At 41.5% G+C, this 24,213-nt stretch overlaps 1 protein-coding gene and 1 pseudogene across 3 annotated transcripts in view; both read left to right on the top strand.

The window, feature by feature from the left end:
- The window catches only part of LOC136873924 (multiple PDZ domain protein), a 2,156,217-nt gene that overhangs the window by 1,034,609 nt on the left and 1,097,395 nt on the right, over positions 1-24,213 (top strand). The window lies entirely within an intron of this gene.
- Positions 15,158-16,102, top strand: LOC136874230 (uncharacterized; annotated as a pseudogene).

Genomic DNA, 24,213 nt, shown 5'->3' with positions numbered 1-24,213 from the left:
TACACCGTCAGGCACAAAGTCACAACACAATCCAAATATGAAGATCTAAAGCAGGGCCTCTCAAACGCCCAAAATCTCACGCGTGCAGAGCGAGGCGCAAGACCTCCGTGCACTGTGCATCGGTGTCGCTCGCTGCCGCTCGGTATGGCTCGGATCAACGCTTCGTCTCTGGGCTACTCGGCTATGCTCGGCTCTACTCGGCTATACTCGGCTCAACTCAGCCCGGATTTGGAGCGCTACGGCGCAAGTGGGGGAGAGGGAGACAGGCGGAGCGAGCGAGAGAGGCGTGAGGAAAGAGAGAGTAAGCGCTATTGCTCCAAATCGAGGAGTGGGGGTCTGCACTCTGGTCAACCAAGCCAAGTCGTCTTTTGCACCGTGCACAGTGCATGCACCACGCGCATGCACCCTGAGAGGCCCTGATCTAAAGTCATGAAGAAGCCGAAGACGAACAGCTCAACCGAAGTAACTTGCAAGCTTCAGAAGATCGGCGCGGTGTTTACAACGTCAAGTGCTGTAGTTTCATACGCTAACGGAGATTGAAGGATAGATTATTGATCAAGTATTTGCTTAGTTCACGAAAATGTACCTATATATATATATATATATATATATATATATATATATATATATATATATATAATACGATTCAATGTAATTGAATACGTAATTATGATCTTGAAGATTTTTAGAACAGTTGACTTGAAAAAACAATAATATACAGTATACAAATAATATAATATACAAATCAGAATGGAAAAGTCACCATATCTCAATATGAGTTTGAGGAAATTTGTCTTTACGAGGATGAAATTATCAAACTGTTTCATCGTAGTCGATCGAGACTGAGTATACCTCATTTATAATTCGACTACGTTTATGGTGGTATTCGTTTCTTTGGTGTTATTGAGGTAATATACCGAGCGAGTTGGCCATGCGGTTAGGGGCGTGCAGCTGTGAACTTGTATTCGGGAGATAGTGGGTCCGAACCCCACTGTCGGCAGCCCTGAAGATGGTTTTCCGTGGTTTCCCATGTTCACACCAGACAAATGCTGGAGCTGTGCATTCATTAAGGCTATGACCGCCTCCTTGCCACTCCTAGCCCTTTAGTCGCCGTAAGACCTATCTGTGTCGGTACGACGTAAAGCCAATTGTTAGAAAACATACTCAATCTAGTTCTTGTATAAGCAGTATGGCAGCTGAACTAGGTATCGTATAGAAATCGGTCGTACGTTGGGCAATTTACAACTAAATGGATACTGTAAGATATGTATTTCGATCATTTAGAAAGTTCCGGTCGTTATTGATATGTTATGTACTGTTTATTGCAATGGACCTGTTTTGAAAACGCTTGGAGTCGATGCATTTTAACGATAGCACTTTAACAGACCACATATTAGCATGACCTTGAGTGAATGTATCCGTGGTCACCATTCCGTCATTCTTATGTCATGGAGAAAATTGTAAGAATTTGGAATGAAAAACTGAGAGAATCTAAAATATTGCCACTCATGCTGGGGAAGAAGAGCAAAGGTGTTGCAATAAATTGCCTAGCATTTGCAGATGACTTTGCCATACTTTCAGAAAGCCTTACAGATGCAGCAATGCAAGTCAATCTCCTTGAAAAGATAGCCAACATGACAGGCTTGAGAATCTCTGCCGAGAAAACAAAATTTTTGACGAATATAAAGAGTGCCCCAAAGTTTTTAGTGACGGATATTGGTCAAATAGAAAAGGTAAAGAAATTCAAATATTTGGGTGAGACAATTCATGAAAATGGTTTAGAAAAATCTGCTATAGAGGAGAGGATACAAAAGATGGAAAGAGCATACGGTATAACTAAGAATACTTACAACAAAAAGTGCTTATCAAGAAAACTTAAAATAAAGCACTACAACACAGTAGTGAAACCAGAATGCCTTTATGCCAGCGAATGTCTAGCACTGAACTACAAGCTTGATAAATTAGAAATATTAGAAAGAAGAATTATAAGGAAAAATATTAGGTCCTCTAAGAATTGCAGAGTTTTGGAAATTAAGAAGTAAGAATGAAATTTACCAGAACGTAGAAAACATATCAGAAACAATAAGAAAAAGGAGATTGCTATTTCTTGGACACATTTACAGAATGGATGACAATAGACTAACTAAACGAATCTTCAAGTACCTTTGGGGAAAGAAATCAACTACCACCTGGATTCAAGAAGTCAAGAAAGACCTGGAAAGGAACAACATACGAGAAGAAGAATTATTGGAAAGAAAGATTTTTAGGAAGAAAGTCTTACAAATGGAAGGATTCCAAGGGAGGAAGGAAAGGAAAACAGGCACAAAGTGGACTGAAGACAGGAAAAAGAAAGTGATACAATGAAAGAATACTGGAAGAAAAGGAAAGAACAACTAAGGAGGAACAATTGAAATTGTAACGTGGTCCTTAGAAGGCCGGAACGCAAGAAGAAGAAGAAGAAGAAGAAGAAGAAGAAGAAGAAGAAAGATACAACAATATCTGCTTGTGTTGCCTGAAGAGTGCTTCAATTCGAGGCTCGTGGTTCATACACCCCTTCCAGCAACTAATCGCATGGGTCCCTGTAAGATGCAATGCAGCGAGACGAGAGGCGGAGCTTCAGATCAAAGTGTCAAGCCGTTATGTGAGTGAGTTTGGATGCCCATGTTGTTCGTAGTTAAAAGTTAATTTCATCATGTCTTACTTCGGCATTCTTGCAAATTAGTATTGCCAATCATAGTTAATTAAACAACGTGAGTTAAAGTACTTTCTTCACTATAAGTCCGTAATACACTGATGGCCATGTACAGTACTACACCCTTCACCCCTACTTGAAAATCAAAAGATCACAGGCTGTTGGATCATATGACAAAACAGCAGTGATTTGTCCTTCACGCATAGAGCACACCTTGTTTATCATCCACAAAGCGCTATTCATTTTGGAGAATAGCCACCCGTCGCGGATGTACAAGCATCGATTTGACGAGACATTCCGTTATACAGCTTCCGGATAGCGTTTTTAGACTCATTCAACCACCCTTCCTGCTACCGCACACATAGATCGTCCAGTATTTGAACAAGTGGTTGATAGCGACGCAGACGTCCCTATCGCATCCCAAATATGTTCAATTGACCTATTGGGTGATGTAACCTGTAGGTAACAAGCATTATTTTTCTGCATAATGACGTTTGGTATACTGGGTCAAGACGACAGGTAATTGTGCCACAGGAACTGATTGTTATTATCGCTGTGGATGTCCCCATGCCCTTAATAAACAAGAGAGGAGGTAGTTAGTCGTAATTTTCGACATACCATAATATAACGCCTATTATTTGGGACATATGGCGTCGACGAATCAGTGCTGGGATGCTGTGTTGACCTCCACAGCGCCAAACCTTGATGGGATTTTCATCTGGCTTGAGATTTGTGTGAGACTGTTCAGAGACGACAGTGCGTGTCAATAAACGTTCATTGCAATTGGAGACTTGGTGGTCAAAGGGAAGCACGCCACACGTAGCTCAGACTCAAACAGCGACGGATGGTTCTTGACCAAAAATGATTCTGCTCCGCAAGAGTTGTTTAACGCGCCGGAAGCTGACGTCACGGCGTTTGCCTTATATGAACACCATCAAATGTCGCTGACCAAGGAGAGGGGATCTAACGGACCCAAAATCTGAGAAATAGAAAGTTAGCGACCCACTCAAGTCAGTAGAACTCAGACCTGTCTATCGAGTCATCTGTCCCTCGCCTTTGGTTCAAGGAGCTCCGGGTTCGATTCCCGGCCGTGTCGGGGATTTTAAAATTAATTGGTTATTTCCATTGGATTGCGGACTGGGTGTGTGTGTCGTCCATAAAGAGAAAATAAAATGAAAACAAGGAAAGAATGAGAAAATATCTGTAAAAAATGTCTAAAACTAATTTTAAAAAAGTCCGGAAGCTGACTGGATTGTCGACTAGCACTACTGAAGATTGTACAGTTATGACCGAGCTCGATAGCTGCAGTCGCTTAAGTGTGGCCAGTATCCAGTATTCGGGATATAGTAGGCTCGAACCCCACTGTCGGCAGTCCTGAAAATGATTTTCCGTGGTTTCCGCTTCCCACTCCTGTCCCATCGTCGCCATAAGACCTATCCGTGTCGGTGCGACGTAAAGCAACTAACAAAAAAAAATACAGTTATGAAGAAACTAAAAAAAATATTTTAAAAGCTATTATGATGCTAAAATGAGGCGTATGTGGCAGTATGAGGAGTCAGGTAGTTCGCCATGACTTCCTTTGCGGAGTCAGAAAATGCTATTGCAGCACGACTGATACTATGATTAGCACCTTTCACAGCATCCAGACGCAAAGTGTTGTGTACTGTAGGACATTACTCATCTCCAACCATACCTCAGCGGGTTCCATACTGTCAAATCGATAAATGCGACTGAGACTTCAATGAAAACAACATTTTGTTCATGCCGGGCTGAGTTTCTCAGGCGCTGGCCTTCTGACGCCAACTTGGCAGGTTCGATCCTGGCTCAGTCCGGTGGTATTTGAAGGTGATTAGATACGTCAGACTCGTGTCGGTAGATTTACTGGGACGTGAAAGAACTCCTGTGGGGCTAAATTCCGGCACATCGGCGTCTCCAAAATCCCCAAAAGTAGTTAGTGGAACGTAAAGCTATTATTATTATTATTATTATTATTATTATTATTATTATTATTATTATTATTATTATTATTATTATTATTATTATTATTATTGCCTGTGTCAAGAGACAGATGCAAAAATACTGCCTTTGTCAAGAAGTAGCAACAGGCAGAGATACTCGGATAACTGCAGCCCTGATTATTCATTCTGAAATAGTCAGAGGGAAAGAAGTATTAAATAATTGTTTTAAAGGTCTGATTATTATTTTACAAAATGGTTGAAGATCAGTACCGAGCCATAGGTCATATAAATATGACATTTAGCCAGCAGAAGCTCGATACTAAAACACGCCTACATAAGGCTTCTATTTACTGTATACAACTTTTTGAACCAGAAATCCTTTATTCGTTTAAATCTCATTGTTTCACTGCATTTAGGTTCGTGCTTCCTTTTTTTACTTGCGCTATTAAAATGCTGGACAGGTGCCAGGCTGGAATGCAGATAGAGAAATTCCCCACTGCATGGAATTTTAATGCCTGCCCTCTATTTACACATCGTGCCCTGTGAATTTGACATGAGTTCATACAGCTGTTAGCTACAGGTAGCTAGGATGAATAATGCTCTGAATAGGTAGTGTTGTCAACTGAATAACTCGAATTGTCGCTAAATAATGGTCAAAATTCCGTTGCCTTTGGCTGTGGAAGTAAAAGTTGTATGAGAATATAAGTAATAATAATAATAACTAATAAGCAAGGCGACGTTTCCGGGTTCTATTTCTGGCAGGGACGAGGATTTTAACAGCTCGTGGGCTGGGTGCTTGTGTTCGTCTTAATACATATATATTCGTCTACACTCAGTACAGCACCGTACAAACCCCTGCAGAATCCAACAATAGTGAATACATTCATCTACATAGCGTTGGCGTCAGGAAGTGCATCCGGCCGTAAGAGAGGCGACCTCAGAAGAAGCTGTAGTAAGACAAAGTTTTCCTCCTACGAAGAGATTTGGTCTGATTAGTGAAGTAAGCACAATTTCAACGCAGATGTGACAAAATTGACAGTATTACGTTGTTACGTTAGTAAAATAAGTATGACTTTCAATATGTGAACGCGTTATAAATTTCCAAATTAAACTGGGATGGTGGTCAATTTAAATTAGTAGTTTCCTTATTCACACTTCCCTGAGCTGGCAGCAATACGGATGGTTCGGTCAGTTTTCAGTAGGCTTATTACTTTAGTCGTAACGCCATTTCGTCCGTATTCTTCGTATTCCGACATGTTTTGAGGTCGTTAATTTGACACGTGTTATGTACATTATTGGGTTAATTTTGCTTTTAAAAAATAAGTTCAATATGAAGGACCTTCTGCTTAAAAGGAGGAAAGTTGAAGATAAGTTACAGAGAATCTAACAAACGTGAAAACAAACCAATCCTATGACAACAGAAGGAAATATGAGACTCCTGTCCGTTGAAAAAATAAATGTGTGTACGTTTTTCTTCCATTTCACCAAGAACTGAGCTCTGGAGTAAGAAACGACAGGTTGAAGTGTATCAGTAACCCTAGAACAGGCACATCGGGGAACAGGTGTACCCAGGTCATTATTACTTTATGCGGTGATATATTTTTGTTGTTGTTCCAAGCCCGCGTAATTTTAGTTGCTTCCAAGCACATTCTCACCAACAATACCTGATAATGTTTCTCTTGACTGCGTCATTTGTTTGACAAGCAGAATCCATTTAACATCGGTGGGTGATGGGTGTCCCCCATGTGACCAACGGTGCAACATTTAAAAAAAAATTGTCTTGTTGAGTATGATTCACTTTTCGTTTGAAAACCATTATAATTTGAAAAAGAAATCTACCGTAACCTCGCCAGTAAGTCATGTTGTAAGCTCGTTTCTGTCGTTTGATGTGCTTGCACGTTTTTGTAGGCTACCATGTGTGGACCAAGAAAGCAAAGGATTGTAAACACGATGGGGGACCGGGCGAGTTAGCCGTGCGCGTAGAGGCGAGCGGCTGTGAGCTTGCATCCGGGAGATAGTAGGTTCGAATCCCACTATCGGCAGCCCTGAAGATGGTTTTCCGTGGTTTCCCATTTTCACACCAGGCAAATGCTGGGGCTGTACCTTAATTAAGGCCACGACCGCTTCCTTCCAACTCCTAGGCCTTTCCTATCCCATCGTCGCCATAAGACCTATCGGTGTCGGTGCGACGTAAAGCCCCTAGCAAAAAAAAAAAAAAAAAAAAAAAACACGATGGATCCTTTAGTCATAAGCGAATGAAAATGAAAACTTACAACCTGTTTTCCAGTCATTGACCGGGTCAGGGATGTAATGAATGAAGCAGATTTAGGCTATTAGTACGATGGGGTCGCCACTCCCAAAGTGATTTATTATTAATGAATGATAGATGCTATGAAATGAGAATGGAGAGTGTTGCTGGAATGAAAGATGACAGGGAAAACCGGAGTACCCGGAGAAAAACCTGTCCCGCCTCCGCTTTGTCCAGCACAAATCTCACATGGAGTGACCGGGATTTGAACCACATAAGTGAATCTCAACAGTAATTTATTTATAGACATGATACTGTATAGGCTTTTGGGTTTATACCGTGTCAAGAAAATAAGGTGAAAATCTTTTCGTTTCGCAGAGAACTGTGCTCTGCGTCATCAGAAGAAAATCTCGACTGTCCACGGGAAAAGCTTCTTAAACAATGAGTTTTTGAAATTTAGTCGTTACAATAGAAGTAGAAATGGTTCGTTCATTCGTCACTAGCGCTGTGCCGCGTCCGGGGGGCCATCTGGTGACGAATGAACGTACCATTTCTACTTCTATTATAACGTCTAAATTTCTAAAGCTCATTGTTTAAGAAGCCTTTCTCGTCGACAGTCGAGATTTTCTTCTGAAGACGCAGAGCACAGTTCTCTGCGAAACGTAAAGAATTTCATCTTATTTTCTTGACACGGCATACGTCCAAAAGCCTGTACAGTATCATGTCTATAAGTACGGGCCGTGAAAGCATCAATGGCAACAGTAATTTATTTTACGGAGAAGAGTCGCAAATTATTATTTGGGTGACGCCTGTCCGCCAAGTGACCGAACGTGTTGCAAATTACGTACCTGCTCCAGGGTTAATAACTAGTAATAACTCAAATCTCGTATTGTAAGGCGTAAACCAATACATTCTTGTCTTTAAACGAAGCGCGGTAAACTGAGAGTTAGTCACAGACGCGGCCAGACTGTTCTAACGTGGCTCGTTTGATTGGCAGCTCTGCCGTAATCCTCATAACGCAGTGAAAGGCGGGAACCAAATATTCAAAAAATTGTCGACTAAAAACACTATTAAATAAAATGGGAAAAATCACAACACATGTCAGGAAAAGTTTGACTATAGTTTTTAAATAATCCGTTTATTAATCGATATTTACCTACAGTACGTTTCCTGTTACTTGACACTGAATGAAAGTAACATATTGTTTATTTGTTATTACTGGAGTACTTTGATTTATTATTAATTTATTATTAAGAGAAAGCTTGTGAAATGTGTAGATAGATAGATAAAGCCTTTATTTTCTGTGGCGAAGTAAGGACTCTTGGCCCTTTCTTACACTTAGTGGATGAACATTAAATAAAGCATTGATACTATTGATGTATGACCAATATAATTTCAGTTATTAAACTTATATTGTTCTTAGTCTCACTTTCTCTTTCCACAAAATATTAAAATCGTCTATGATGTATTCTTACTCGTTATCCTCATAGTCGAGGAATCATGATCCTGTGTCTTTGTTTCTTCTCATCTATGCCTCTCTCTTTCAGCCGATCTTCTCTGATAGAAACGGTAGATGTATTTTTGTGAAGTATTTTTCTGACTCTTTGGCTGAATAGTCAGCGGTGAGGCCTTCGGTTCAGAGAGGGTCCTGGGTTCCATTCTCGGCCGGGTCGGAGATTTTAATCGCGTGTGATTAATTATTCTGGTTTGGGGACTGGGTGTTTGTGTTTGTTTCATTGTTTCAACACTTTCCTCTTCATATTCAGACAACACACCACACTACCAATTACCATAGAAACTCGCAGTAGTGAATGCATCCTTCCACATAGGGTCGGCGTCAGGAAGGGCATCCGGCCGTAAAACAGGGTCAAGTCCACATGTACGACACAGTTCGCACTCGTGACGCCACAGTCGTGGAAAACGCAGCAGAAGAAAACTATTCTGGTGAATCATTTAATCTACGTAGGCAAGTCAGTAAGTATCTGCAATTTTGCTCTAATTGTCTTTAGGTTGCCTCTATGGTGTTGTGTGCTCAGCAGCCGCTAGATGGCACTATTTTTTTTTTTTTTTTTTTTTTGCTAGGTGTTTTACGTCGCACCGACACAGATAGGTCTTACGGCGACGATGGGACAGGAAAGGGCTAGGAGTGGGAAGGAAGCGGCCTTGGCCTTAATTAAGGTACAGCCCCAGCATTTGCCTAGTGTGAAAATGGGAAACCACGGAAAACCATTTTCAGGGCTGCCGACAGTGGGATTCGAACCTACTATCTCCCGAATACTGGATACTGGCCGCACTTAAGCGACAGCAGCTATCGAGCTCGGTAGATGGCACTATTGTCTATGTCTGTGGTAGGTTTCAGCCTTATCAGATCAGTACAGCTTGCGCTCTTTTGACGTAAAGATCGCCGCGCCAATCTCTGTTTGCACCAAAGAAGGACCATAGCTAATGTGGATATGGTTTGCCACGTCATCAATAGTCACTCGTCTGTTATTCAGGATCATATCACGCACTTGTTCAGTATTGGCATCAATTGCGGCTGCAGATGGACGACCGGATCTTTCCTCATTCTTCACGCTCGTGCGATCCCTTTTGAACTGTTTAATCCACTGGTAAACATTGTCCCCGTATTGTGCTGAAAGTCTTCTATGAATTTCCGCTCCTGGTTTACCCTCAGACCACAAAAACGGACAACGGAAAGCTGTTCTTCCTTGGTGCAAACAGAGTGTGGCGCGGCCATATTTACGTCTCAACAACGCAAGCTGTACTGATCTGATAACGCTGAAACCTACCATAGACATGGACAACGGTGCCATCTAGCGGCTGGTAAGCAAACATCGCTATAAAGCAAACCTAAAGACAATTAGAGAAAAATTGCAGATACTTATTGACTTGCCCTCGTAGTTTAACCATCTCATTGTTGTTCTACCTCTGGAACGCTTTCCGTCTTCTTTTCCTTCGGCAGCCAATTTGTCAAGACCAGTTTCATCACGAGGAATCACATGCCTAAAGTATTGTAAAGTACGGTATAACGTCGACGAATTGCGGATAGCCGGTGGTGAATATCTGTTTCAAAAATGGAGAGGTTAGTTCTTATGAATGTTCAAGGAATACGTAGCACCACCAAAGGCATCCGTCATACTTTAAATGCAGATCAGTGGTGAATATTGACATCAATCGGTGTGAGATGTTAAATGAAGGAAATAAATAACATCCACCTGGAAGGGAAATAGGCTACTCATAGACTATGTGTTGATCCTTCACTGTAATCTTAATTTAAAGAAAGAAAGAAAGAAAGAAAGAAAGAAAGAAAGAAAGAAAGAAAGAAAGAAAGAAAGAAAGGGTTGATTATGTTTCGGTTGTCATGCAGTCGTTTTCACTGAGGATTTTTATTTATTTTGCTACTTGTTTAAAGTCGCTTTAAATCACACAGGTTTTCGGTGACGATAGGATTGGAAAAGGTTGGAAATGAAGAGGAAGTGGCCCGTTGCCTTACTTATTAAGGCAACACCAGCAGTGCCAATACCGTGGTGTAGAGATAGCGAGTCTGTCTGTCTGTTACTCTGATGCCCGGGATTCGAATCCCAACCTGTTGAAGGATTTTAATCTCGTACTTAAGGCTGGAACGGGGTTCACTTTGGACATGCATGGGCATTTAATGACTCGTGAACCACAAGTGATTCTTGACTTTCGCACTAATTACCACAGATGGCTCTGCAGGATGTCATTGCTTATTCGTCTGTCACTCTTTCGTACTGTAAACCTGAATAAAAATCTAATTAAATGTAAAAATTGTAAATTTTTATTTGTTCATTGCAGTCATTAAATGTAAAATATTGTCATCTATTATTTGTTCATCGCGGTCTAAAGTATACATAAATTCGGATTAAACTTTCAGCGTCTTAGGTCGTGTTCAGTACATATAGTACATATACGTTGAACGTTTTGTTTTGAGTACAGTGCGGTCGTGAAAATTCAATACTGATTACATATAAATTATTTAAGAAATTCCCACATTTTTATAGACATTGGAATCAAACAAATATCAGTACATTTTCTGTATTTTTTAGTTTTGTCGCTCCTTCTCCCCAAGAGTAAAATTCTGTTACGCATAACGGAATTTCGCTACAGTTCGCAGCATTGTCTATGGATGTGTGTTCTCATTGTGTATGAACTAACCGGGTAACAATGGGAGAGGGAACGTAGGATAGCAGCCACGTTTATTATTCAACCAGCTTTCATAATGGAAAGCGAAAGCCCTTCATTATGTAACTGTATCATTGCTTCTTTCTGCTTGTTCCTTAATTATTCCTTCTTTGCCGCCGTCTTCTCCTTTATGACATCGCCGACCTACACTGGTGTCTTTGTAGAGAGCGAGGAACAATACCCGTGGCAAAGAAGAAGAATGAATACACGAACTACACAAACTGTTTTGACTTGTCCTAACCATGTAAAATTATTAAACATAGGATAACACCGACTACATATTAAGATTAATTAAGAATATCCATACCATGTAAAGATTTAACGGTCTAAATGCTCTCAAAATCTACAGTCAGACAGTAGTACCAACATTAGAGTTGAATAATTTAAGTGTGTGTGACAATGGGAAGTTCAAAACGTGAGTAATAACAGGAAAAGGTATAGCTGGTCAGAATAGCTGTAGGCCTAATTCATCTTGTATTGTTTGTTAGACAAAGGGGGCCGTCGTTACTAAAAAGGTGTATAGAATCATATTCATCCTCAAAAGCTCGGGCGCAGAGTGGCTAGGGAGTTGGAAGGCACAAAGCAGTATTTATTATGCATTCTCTAACTTATCCTCCGTGGCTCAGGGGGCAGCACGCCGGCCTCTAATCGCTGGGTTCCTTTGTTCAAATCCCGGTCACTTCTTGTGAGATTTGTGGTGGACAAAGCGGAGGCGGGACAGGTTTTTCTCCGGATACTCCGGTTTTCCCTGTCATATTTTATTCCAGCAACGCTCTCCAATATCATTTCATTTCATCTGTTCAGCCATTAATCATTGCCCCAGAGGAGTGCAACAGGTTTCGGCAGCCGGCACAATTCCTATCCTCGCCGCTATATGGGGCTGCATTCCTTCCATTCCTGACCCGTTTGTAATTAGAAACAGGCTGTGAATTTTCATTTTTCTCTCACTAACCCTTGACTCGAATCTTGGAAGAGCATTCAAAGGATCCTTCAGGTCCGCCGTACGTCAGTACGGAGACACCTGAAGAACAAGCTAATGTAGGACACCTACTACGGTATAATTTCTGAAGGATATTAACTCATCTACTGTCATTGTCCCGATTTGGGGATAGTTTGAAGCAAACTTTAAGCTTCCAATGCTGATTCGTTATCTCCATTGTCGTCTAGAGCTTTCAGCTTGTGCATGAAGGAATTGTTGAACTGTTTAAAGCATGTCCGTTATGTAGTATGCCTTTGCTGGCAAGATGTAGTGTTTACAGTGCAATATGTCTTCCGGTATGGAATTTGCTACTTTCATTGACCTGTCTCAGTCTCATCCTTGGCTTTGACAACATGAAAGTGACCGAGGTATGAGTGATGCTAGTTTTGTAATGCCAATTCTTATGCAGCCAGTCCCAGCTATAAATGGTATGAAAATATCGCTCATAGGGTTGGTTGATGCATGCATTTCAGTGGGCTTGGCAGACTGATACGTAATAGCAACTTCTGGCTCGGTGAGGAAAGCAACGTGAAACTACCTCACTCCTCATTTCCCTAGAATGCCTCATCAGCGACGCCTAGGCTATCTATTACAGCTGTTGGCGTAGCTGTGGAGGATCAAACCAGCCTTCGGGCTGAATACCCAACATACACGTACAGTTATGGAGTGTTACTTGTTTTTTTTTTTTTGCTTTACGTCGCACCGACACAGATAGGTCTTATGGTGACGATGGGACAGGGAAGGGCTAGGAGTGGGAAGGAAGCGGCCGTGGCCTTAATTAAGGTACAGCCCCAGCATTTGCCTGGTGTGAAAATTTGAAACCACGGAAAACCATTTTCAGGGCTGCCGACAGTGGGGTAGTGTTACTTGTGAGAAGAACGCAGGTATTTGAAGGTTTCTTCATATCATTTTTAAAAGCTGTAAGCAATTAATAGAGAGTCTGTCCAGGGTATTTTATAGGCTACAGATTACATATAATGGCATTTTGTTTTCTCTATTGCCTTCTTGTTGTGGTGGGAAGTACTTTAAGATCGATCCTCATTTGGGGCTAATGAAATGAAATGGCGTATGGCTTTTAGTGCTGGGAGATCCCACCTCGCCAGGTGCAGGTCTTTTAATTTGACACCCGTAGGCGACCTGCGCGTCGTGATGAGGATGAAATGATGATGAAGACAACACATACACCCAGCCCCCGTGCAAGAGAAATTAACCAATGATGGTTAAAATTCCCGACCCTGCCAGGAATTGAATCCGGGACCCCTGTGACCAAAGGCCAGCACGCTAACCATTTAGCCATGCAGCCGGACATTTGTGGCTAATAATAGACGTGTACTTGGTGTTATTTCCCTGTTACTAGACGCTTTAAGAAACCTAGGAAACAGTTTAAATTACATGCCACAAAGGCAGTGTCCTGGAGCGTGAGAATTTGGGTCGAAGGATACAAATGAAGAGAAAGACCAGTACCTCGCCCAGGCGTTCCTCACCTGCTATGCTGAACAAGGGCCTTATAGGGGATGGGAAGATTGTAAAGGATGGGCAGGGAACGGGAAAGGAAGCGGCCGGGGCCTAAAGTTAGGTACTATATCAGCTTAGAATTATTGATATTGAATTGTTAGCAGAAGTAATATAGAAAATTTGTAGGTGTTCTGCTTGTGCTGGAAAGGTGACTTTGATGGATGGATGATGAGAAGATGGAAGGTTTAGTATGTACATTACACATTTTGTGTGAAAATTGCAACAGTGATATACCATTCAAAACATCCAAGGCCAATAACAGAATTTATGAAGCAAGCAATAGGTTTGCTAATGGCCTAAGGTGTGTTGGTCTTGGTTGAGAAGGTGAGAACTTGTTATGTGGTATTACGAACATGCCTGCTCCAACAGAAAAAATCATTGCTATGAACATGTCACTTTTGAATGCAGTGGAAAATGTTAAGCAAAGAGAGCATAAAGGTAGCTGTTCAGGAAACTGTTCTAGAGAATAATGAAGCAGAACCTAGAGACTTGGCTATTTTCTGTGACAGCTCCTGGATGAAGAGGGGACATACATCTTTGCATGGAGTGTCACCTGTCGTTAGTGTTGACACTGGAAAAGTGTTACATTTACAAGTTATGTAAAAACTTTGCTCTGTGTGTGTTTTGCACAAGATGGACATGGACAGTGTAGCGGAAAAGGATTGGCAAGATGCTCATAAAAGTGTGTGCAGCAGGAATTATTCAGGTTCAAGTGACGGGATGGAAGCTGCAGGTATGAAGCCAATTTTCCGTCGCTCCCTACAGAACTATGACGTAAGATATATAAAGTACTTGGGGGATGGTGACTGAAGTGCTTTCAAGACTGTAGCTGAAAGCCACACCTTTGCTGGCAAGATGTAGTGTTTATAGTGCACTATTTCTTCTGGTATGGGCTAGAATAAAATTGTTACTTTCATTGATCTGTCTCAGTCTTATACTTGGCTTTGACAATATGAAAGTGGCTGAGGTATGAGTGACGCTGGTAATGCCATTCCTTATGCAGCCAGTCTCTGCTGTGAATGGTATGAAGATGTCGCTCATAGGGTCGGTTGGTGCACGCATTTCAGTAGGCTTGGGAGACTGATGTGCAATAGCAACTTCTAGCTCAGTGAGGAAAGCAACAGGAAACTACCTCACTCCTCATTTCCCTAGTACGCCTCTTCAGTGACAATTAGGCCATCTATGGCAGCTAATGTTGAACCTGTTGAGGATCCAACCAGCCTTCGGGCTGAATACCCAACATACATACATACATACATACATACATACATACATACATACATACATACATACATACATACATACATACATACATACATACATACATACATACAGCTGAAAGCCAGCCCTATGGGTATGATTGCGGTTTAGAAAAGCTGGAGTGCATTGGTTATGTCCAGAAAAGGATGGATGGACGGTTGAGGAGACTTATTGCAGAAAATAAAGGCAAGTTGTTGGAAGATGGTAAGTCACTTGGAGGAAAAAATAGGGTGACTAAGAAGAGAATTGATGGCCAGTAAGTTTACAATGCCATTAGGAATAATATAAATTACTTGGAGGAGATGAGAGGAGCTGTGTGGGTTATGTGGTTTCATTACCTGTCGACTACCTCAGCATTGTGTTCTGATAAGTGGTGCAAGTTTTTGAAAGCCATGAAGCTAGTGAGACTTACAGACATAAAAACGATCTTCCTGAAGCCGTTTTGCTGGTTATAAAACCAACTTTTAGGGTTCTAGATGCACCAGAGTTGTTGAAATAATAATAATAATAATAATAATAATAATAATAATAATAATAATAATAATAATAATCGTATGGCCTCAGCTACCGTGTGCAGACATTTCAGTTTGACGCCATCTGGCTGTCTGCTCGTAAATTTTGACGTTCCGTTTTACTCTAGGCCCACTAGATGGCAGACAGAGTAAACCGGATATCTCTTGGGCGTGTATGGCTGAGATTTAATGAATTTTGTCGGGTAAATACCAAATGTATCACCAGAGATCTTTTACATGCCGACATCGTACGACATGGAGTGTCGAATGGACTTTTTTCCGCCCTTCAAAAATCCGACTACCTCTGCCGGGTTTGAACCCGCTATCTTGGGATCCGGAGGCCGACACTCTACCACGGATCCACAGAGACAGCTGTTGGAAAAATGTTTACATGGCAAAACTCAAAATCGAAATGAAAGCTTCAATGCTCTCATTTGGAAGAGGTGTCCTAAGACAGTGTTTGTTTCCAACTTGGTTGTGAAGATTGCTACTTTGGATGCTGCAGCAGTATTTAATGGTGGGAATTTGGCCAGACTTCACATTCTTAGGAGGCTGGGACTTACACCTGGAGTCTTCACAGAGCAGATACTGAGGTCCGTTAATGAACAACGAGTTGCAAAGGCATAGGCATCAATGCAGACCATTCCACAGGCAGCTAGACAGAGAAGTAGAGCAGACAAGAGAGCAGCAGAAGATGCTAATGAAGAAGAGGAGCATGGTAATGGGCAGTTTTAGGGGAGGTGTAGCGTTGAAACTTTATGAAAAGTTTTCTTTGATTTTTTTGAATTTCACATGTGTCATACTTTAGGTACAATTATCTCAAGAACTACTTGATGTAATTTCATAAAATTTTGAAGACAAGTCACCCAAGTATATACGAAGCTTAAAGTGGAGTAGAATTGTATATGTTTTTCTTATTAGGTCATTTTAAATTAGTGTGCCGAGTTTTATTTAGATTTGAGAAAAATTGTGGAAGATGTGTGTAATCAAACATGTGGCTATATATCTACCTACGTTTCCCCTTAAGGCCCAATGACACAGAGGTTAATCTCATAATGAAAAGGTGACTAAAGGGGGAGAAAGTTCAAAATTCGAGACGAGATTTCCAAAATTCACAGGTTGAAAATAGTCACTCAGCTCAAAAGTTGAAGCGGAGACAACTGAGGGTCACCACTCGTGCTCCCCACATTAAATATTTTCCCAGTCGGGAATAGAAATAGAGTCCGAAGACTGCGCAGAAGGTCCTACATTTCAGCTCCAAAAGAAAAGAGTAAGAAAACTGCTGAAACCTTACCCTTGAACTACCCGCAGGCAAGATCATATGTTTAGGTAAATTCTGCCGTTACCTTGTAGAGCTGGATCTTCTTCAAGCCGGCCGCGCTCTGCTCCCTAGCCCCCTCTGGCCTCTGTTAAGTTGTACTCTCAATAACTGGAGCAAATCAGACAAGACGGCTCTAAAGTGCTCTCCTTAAATAGTTCCGTACGGGAAAGTTCCGGACTAAATTAAAATGCAGTACGCTGATGGTTGAATTTCCATACACACCCGCGGGTTTGATTGGCTAGAGAACATATTTACAAGCATGTGATAGACAGATTACAATAGAAGAGGAACCAGCTGAAGCGATGACAACTTGGGTCCATTAAATAAACAATCCTCAGAAAAGAAAGGTTTACCAATTACACAAACAAAATTTCTTCAGCAATTAGTTTGTGTCTAGCCATTAGATGTCGCTAGCAAATAGATGGCAGAGCCATCTCACCGTTGAAGAAAAAGGTTTTTGAAAGATTTTTTTTAAAAGTTCGTCTTCACTGACATAGATAGCCATAGCAAAGGCGCGCAGTATAAGTAGGCGGAGAAGGTGTACCCCTGGTACATTTATTATTATTATTATTATTATTATTATTATTATACAGTACGTTGAAGAACTCCTGCAGGAAAATATTCAGGTTCACTGACATCTTCTAAAATTGTACAGTAATTGAATGGACGTTCGGCAAATAACTGTGCATTGTTGATTAAAATGTTCAAAGCGATGTTCCTGCAACAACTACCGCTTAGTTTCGCCACGTCCCTCCGCTTCTGGCGCACTCATGATTCTGAAGGGCAAAACAGCCGGCTCGTAAATAAATAGTAGTAGCTTGCGGGTGCAGAGTGACGCAAGCTATCGACCATGCCTGCCTATGGAGCAGTGTTTCCCGAATAATGAACAACGTCGGTGTATTGTCACTTGACGTGTTGCAATTGTCTCTTCGCTCAGTATTAAATCAGCTCTCCAGTTCAATATCATCTAAGTTACGGTCTAACGAAGGTCGAGTGCCGCATCGCACTTTTAAATCTCTAAGCGCAGTAATAGTGTGCACTTTTTAAGCCAGGGCTACTCACACTGTGCACACTGCATATGTGCTAGCCGCTGTGCCAGTGTAGAGCACACGACGCAGTCATTACACTTTAAATGGAGCACCGCAGTTGAGATACTCTCTTAGTGACGGGCTGGAATCGAACCTGTCAACTAAGTTCAGAAGGGCTCGATGCTTTTGCTGCTGAGACCTAGTGTTCTGTGCACTATGTCTTCTAGGATAGGCTCGAGCAATTCTGTTACTTTCATTGATCAGTCTCAGTCTTATCCTTGACTTTGACAATATGAAAGTGGCTGATGTATGAGCGATGCTAGTAATGCCATATCTTATGCAGCCAATCCATACTATGAATGGTGTGAAAATATTGCTCGTAGGGTCGGTTGGTGGATGCTTTTCAGTGGGCTTGGAAGACTGGTATGTAATAGCAACTTCTTTTTTTTTTTTTGCTAGTTGTTTTACGCCGCACCGACACAGATAGGTCTTTCGGCGACGATGGGACAGGAAAGGGCTAGGAGTGGGAAGGAAGCGGCCGTGGCCTTAATTAAGGTACAGTCCCAGCATTTGCCTGGTGTGAAAATGGGAAACCACGGACAACCATTTTCAGGGCTGCCGACAGTGGGGTTCGAACCTACTATCTCCCGAATAGCAACTTCTAGCTCAGTAGGGAAAGCAACGGGAAACTACCTCACTCGTCATTTCCCTAGTACCGTACGCCTTTTCAGTCATGCATATGCCATCTTCGAGAGCTAAGGATGGAGCTGTTGAGGATCCAACCAGCTTTCGGGATGAGGACTGAACATACCTACCTACCTACATACATATATACATACATACATACATACATACATACATACATACTGTACATACATACATACAAACAAAATAACTCGTGCGAGACAAAATTCTGCCTCCTCGGAGTCTCCGGAAAACATAGTAGTGGGACGTAAAGCCAATAGCATTATTAGGTTCACTTATTATTGTTTTGGTGGTACCTATGGTAAGGAAAGTGAATGTTTACTTGCCTTGCGAATGATTTGGATCTCGCTCCGTAAGACGCGAGAATGACGTGAGTGAACCTTAGTGATTCTAAAATCACAGAATTTCCTTTCAGAACCCAGTGGGAGTTGGTTGTTGCTCTGTTATTCTGCTAGGTAAGAACATGAGGTTTTTCTCCGTGCTTAAAAGTACAAACCAAGACTGCAGTTGAGTCCTTTTTAGGTCCTTCGTCGGTAGGAAAATATTACTGGCACATTAAGCTACAATTTAAAAGGGGCTGTGTGTTATTGGTACACTTGTATTTTTGTTACATTTTCACATCTATTTTCTTCGTCTTATCTCAGCTATTTCTGGGGTCACTGGAGCCACCCAGTCTCATTTTGGTTTTGGCTGGATATTCTGTCTGACGCCGCGTGAAAATCTCAACACAAAATCTTTCGGGATTCGAACCTCAGCCTTCTGGATGGGAAGCCAACAGCTAATCCACTGAGGTGATCATGTCCCCTTGTGATACTCTTGTAATGTCCAAATTATACGTAGATAATCCAGCCTCGTCGCTATTTCTTGATCGATGTATCACTTGGTACAGGTCAGAGCAAAATTTAGTTTCCTCTAAAGTATCTGTTTAATTTTTGAATGTGAGAGTCTGGAAACTGCTGAAGTAAACATGGTTCTGAGTAAAGACATTTAGACCATGTCTAGTACGTCTGGATTCTACTCATAGTGTAAGTCATCATTCTGCAATAACACTTTATGGCTCAATGAGGAAAGTAAACCCACTCGTCACCTTGACTAGTGCGTCTGTTTGTAACACTAAAAAGCCAGAGTCATCTCTCTACCGGCCATGAAGGCTGTTGGGGAAATGCTAGGTAAATCACTACAGTAGGTTGGCAGCGGGTGCTTTTCGTAAAAACCCCATTGCTAGCCTGCTCGCTGAATCTGGTGTGCCGCCTTTACACCTGAGGCGCCAGCAAATGCTTCTATCCTATGCTGCAAATTTGCGACAGATGCCACTTCACCCAAGCTACCCTTGTACTTGCAACTACAGTGCTCCCCCACTACTCCGATGGGTGCGCGCGCAGCTGGTGAGAAGTCTACTTGAAAGGAAAAATAGACTGGATTCTATTCCACTTGACTAAATTGTTACTTAATCGTTTACTTACCACTTACCACTAAAGTCACAGTTCACACGCTGCAAGTCACTTAAAATTAAGTTTAAAATTTAGTTACCACTAAATTACTGTCCGCGTGTAAACAGGCCATACATTGCCCCCGTTGTCTTACAAGGTTCCAGCTCTCAGCTGCGAATTTTAGTTCTGTTCCATTGGGAGATGGAGTTGCCGTGGTACACATCCATACGGAGTGCGTGGACCTGGCCGATCTGCGCCCTAGTCTGAAACTCCCGAGTACCATCTCCTTCGTCCTACGAGATAACGAGCAGTCAGCAGATCTCGTCATCCGTTTTATGAGGGATTGTGTTTTGTTTTATCGTATTTATAAACGTAGTGTTTATATTAGTCTTTCTATTAATGTTGACTACGTTTTATTAAATTGGCACCGTTTCAGTTTGTGTTTGTATATTTGAATGCGTTTAAAAAAATATTAATTTGCATAATATATTACTGCATTTTAAGGCAATGTCTTATTCTACCATAATCTATCATCTATCATTTTACCGAAAACAAGGCATTGCGAATTAGATACACTGATTATTTTAAGTTTACAATCATTGTTCATCAACCTTTGTTTTAAATTCTAGTCAGTGGCTACATTTTAAACTTTTAATTATCATATCATGTCGTCCATCTCGTACCATTAGGAGCCTTAGATGTTCGGCCCCTTTAAACACCAAGTATCATCATCATCATCATCATCATCAAATCACTACAGTATTCGTAACCTCGCCACCAAGTGGGAGGCTGCCTTTACTCCCAGTAATTAACCTGTTACTACTTTATGTTGTAGGCTGAGTAAACCTCAGGGCAGTGGCGGCTCGTGAAAAAATCGTCTTACGTGCTACAAAAAACAAGCTAAATACGCTGTTTTAAATCTGCATATTGCCATGATGAACAACGCATACTTCAAACTTGGTAATAATAATAATAATAATAATAATAATAATAATAATAATAATAATAATAATAATAATAATAATAATAATAATAATCATACGACTTTTCTCACAATTTATAACTCAGAACAAACAAAAACAAGATTAATTGGGGAAGCAGATGAATTATTCGACAACTGTCTACGAGATAAATAATTCATTCGAGAAATATTGTTTCTACTAACCTAATGGCGCAACTTACATCAGTGCAAATAGAATCGTGGGAATATAGATCCCCACTAAGAACACTAATTTAATTTCACTTGATATACACTGCAGTGGATAAATAATTTGATAAATTTCCGTATAACCTTTAGCACTAACACAATGACAAAAAACATGCACCAGTAATATAACCACGAGATTAAAAACCGCACAGAGCATCTGAAAGCTGCCAACTGATTCATTGAGACCTCCCCTATTACCAGAGTAAATGGCCGGCTCCAGGACTAAATGGTTAGCGCGCTGGCCTTTGGTCACAGGGATTCCGGGTTCGATTCCCGGCAGGGTCTGGAATTTTAACCATCATTGGGTGTATGTGTTGTCTTCATCATCATTTCATCCTCATCAAGACTCGCAGGTCGCCTACGGGAGTCAAATCAAAAGACCTGCATCTGGCGAGTCGAACATGTCCTCGGATACTTCCGGCACTAAAAGCCATACGCTATTTCATTTCACCAGAGTAGATTACATTGTAATGCGGGATAACATTTAGGGTCAGTCAAAGATTCTTTGACTCACCTACGAATTCCTTATTTTTGACACAAAAGGAAGATGGATATTTTAATAAGTACCATGTGTGAGATAGATTGCCTCCACTTACGCTTTACTTTCGAGCCCAGACGATGCTACTCTCTAGTGGCAGACTCGCTTACCACGTTCAACATCAAGGTAGCAGGAGACATCGTGTACTTCTATCCCCTTGCGGTAGAGGAAGTAACTATAGACGGGATCAGTGAAAGTTGATCCCGGTTTATGGTATATTCCGCCGGCTAGGGGGAGTGTTGCAAGCTTGGCTGCGCCTGCGTATTGCTTCCTTCAGGCTACAGGCAAGGGCTCACTTCACATGAGCACGAGCCTTGTTCCCCGGGAGAACGGCGCTAGGTGTTCGACAGATCTCGTCCTGATTTTCACAAAACACAAATTCATATCGTACTCAAAACAACGAAAAGGCGCCAGGATAATTGTACTGTACATAAATAATATTCCTTACAGTTCCAAGCTACGTGCTGGAGCCCGGTAGCACGTATTGACCGGCCGCCACTGCCTCAGGGCCATGTGTCTCTCCAGAAGTGGAAATTTCGTTCCCAAATTTTTCGACTTCCCAGTGGGGAATTGAACCCATGTGAATGAAGCATGCCTTTAAAGTCTCAGCTGGGCAGCTACTCTCATTATAGGTTGTTGCGATTTGCCTTTGACCACATAACCTTCGGTATGTATGCCAGAAACTGTTATTACAAAAGGGAAGTGAGATATTAGACGCACACGAAGTAGATAGGAAGTCGGCAGATATTCTTTGAAGCCTCAGCAGTCTGAGAGGCCTTAACTCTGAAGTGTAGGATGGAAGGAAGATCATGGAATTGATGTAGACGCCTCTGTAGGGAGTTCATAAACCAGTGTATGATTCACATGTGCTAAGGTATGTTCTTAGAATATCTTTGTCGTTCCTTGATCAATGGTTGGCTGCTGACGCGTTTCGATCCTGCGACTAGGATCGTTTTCAGAGCAATAACAATAAAACATGTATTGGCAACTGTCATTCCATAACAACCAGACTCAAAATAGAGAAACTCTGTTAGAAATACAGTTCATTCCAGGGCCGCCAGAGTCAAGGAGAAAAATGTTGACGAGTTAACTATGGAGGGTAGTCATGATCTACTCGGTATATAGCCCTTACCTCTGTTAAACTTATTCAGGTGTTTAGCAATTCCTATCGCCTCACGAATGATTCTAGGTATAAAAGGTTTCCCTTTATAAATGACAGAAGTTGCGTCAACAATGATTTGATATTCATCTTGTATGGTATGTTCTGCCACAGCAGACTTCTCTGGCTGGCAAAGACGTAAGTGCCTGTGATGTTCCTTAACCTTCGTTGCCACCTTCCAGCGTGTTCGGCCAACATAAACCGATCCACAAGAGCAAGGAATCATATATATTCCAGCACAGTTTAAACCAATAGAATCTTTGCCTATGATGATATTACGCTTAAAGTGGTCTTGATATTGCGTCTTCTGAGAATATTGCCAATCCTATCAGTGACAGATTGTATGTAAGACAAGACGGCCAGACTCAAAGGACGAGTATCTCATGACAATCTGTCTTTTGGCTTAGGATGTAGCACTTCGTCAATCTGTTTCCTTGAGTAGCTATTGCTCAGGAATGTTCTGGTTAGGAACTCAAGTTCACCGTTTAATTTATCCTCCTCACAAACCTCCCTTGCTCGGCTGATAAGGGTGTTCAGCACAGCATGCTTTTTGCTTTGCTTATTAATTCAGAGGTTTACAAATTGAACGCTGAAAGGCATAACGATCAACTGTTCGTCTAAGAATTGAAGATGAGGAGATGGATATTGTACACAGCTTCAAGTAGCCTACTTAGGTAGTGTTCTGTCCTCAGACAATACCCATACATCAAGAGATTAGCAACAGAATATAGAAAGGTTCCACATTCTATCACGCTGTTCGTCAAATACTTTGGGATGAAACATTTCCGTTAATTTCCAAGATCAGCTTGTACAAAATATATCTGGTAACTATACTGACGAATAGTCTGGAAGAAACAAAACTTAATACTGGATCAACAAAGGGTCGTCTTCAGGCAACAGAAATGAAGTTCCTCCGTTTTCGTCTACAAAAAACAAAAATGGATAATATGAGGAACGTGGATATCCGACAACAGCTTGGATTGGAAAAAAAAATCTTGTTGTAGAACCTTGAAGTGAAGAGATTGCAGTGATATGGTCACATCAAAATACTGGACTCCTCGAGCATACTTTGACCGCAGTGTTCCCGGTAAGAGACGAAGAGGAAGACTTCGTGATGTTTGGGAGAAGCAGATTTTCAAGGACTTTGAAATCAGAGATGTAAACTGGCGTCGCATATATGAACATCTGTGGATGGGCAGGACAACTGCAGGAGGCTCGGATACATCCGCACCCGGCTTGCTGGAGCGAAGAAATGATGATGATGATGATGATGTGTATGTATGTTTACAAACCTTCCTAATTATCCAAATTGCTTTCTTTCTCTAGCATTTTCCCTTGCCCCTTGTTGGGATTGCCGGTACGATCTTTGTTGCACATGTGGATTGTCCAGTTTTACGGCAGTATGCCCTTCTGGACGTCAGCGCCATACGTGCGCGCGCGCGTGTGTGTCCACCTATT

Source organism: Anabrus simplex, chromosome 5 (assembly GCF_040414725.1).
Source record: "Anabrus simplex isolate iqAnaSimp1 chromosome 5, ASM4041472v1, whole genome shotgun sequence".
In the NCBI taxonomy this organism is placed as follows: Eukaryota; Metazoa; Arthropoda; class Insecta; order Orthoptera; family Tettigoniidae; genus Anabrus; species Anabrus simplex.
The sequence above is the reverse complement of the archived record's forward strand: the minus strand, read 5'-3'. Positions and strand labels throughout refer to the sequence as shown.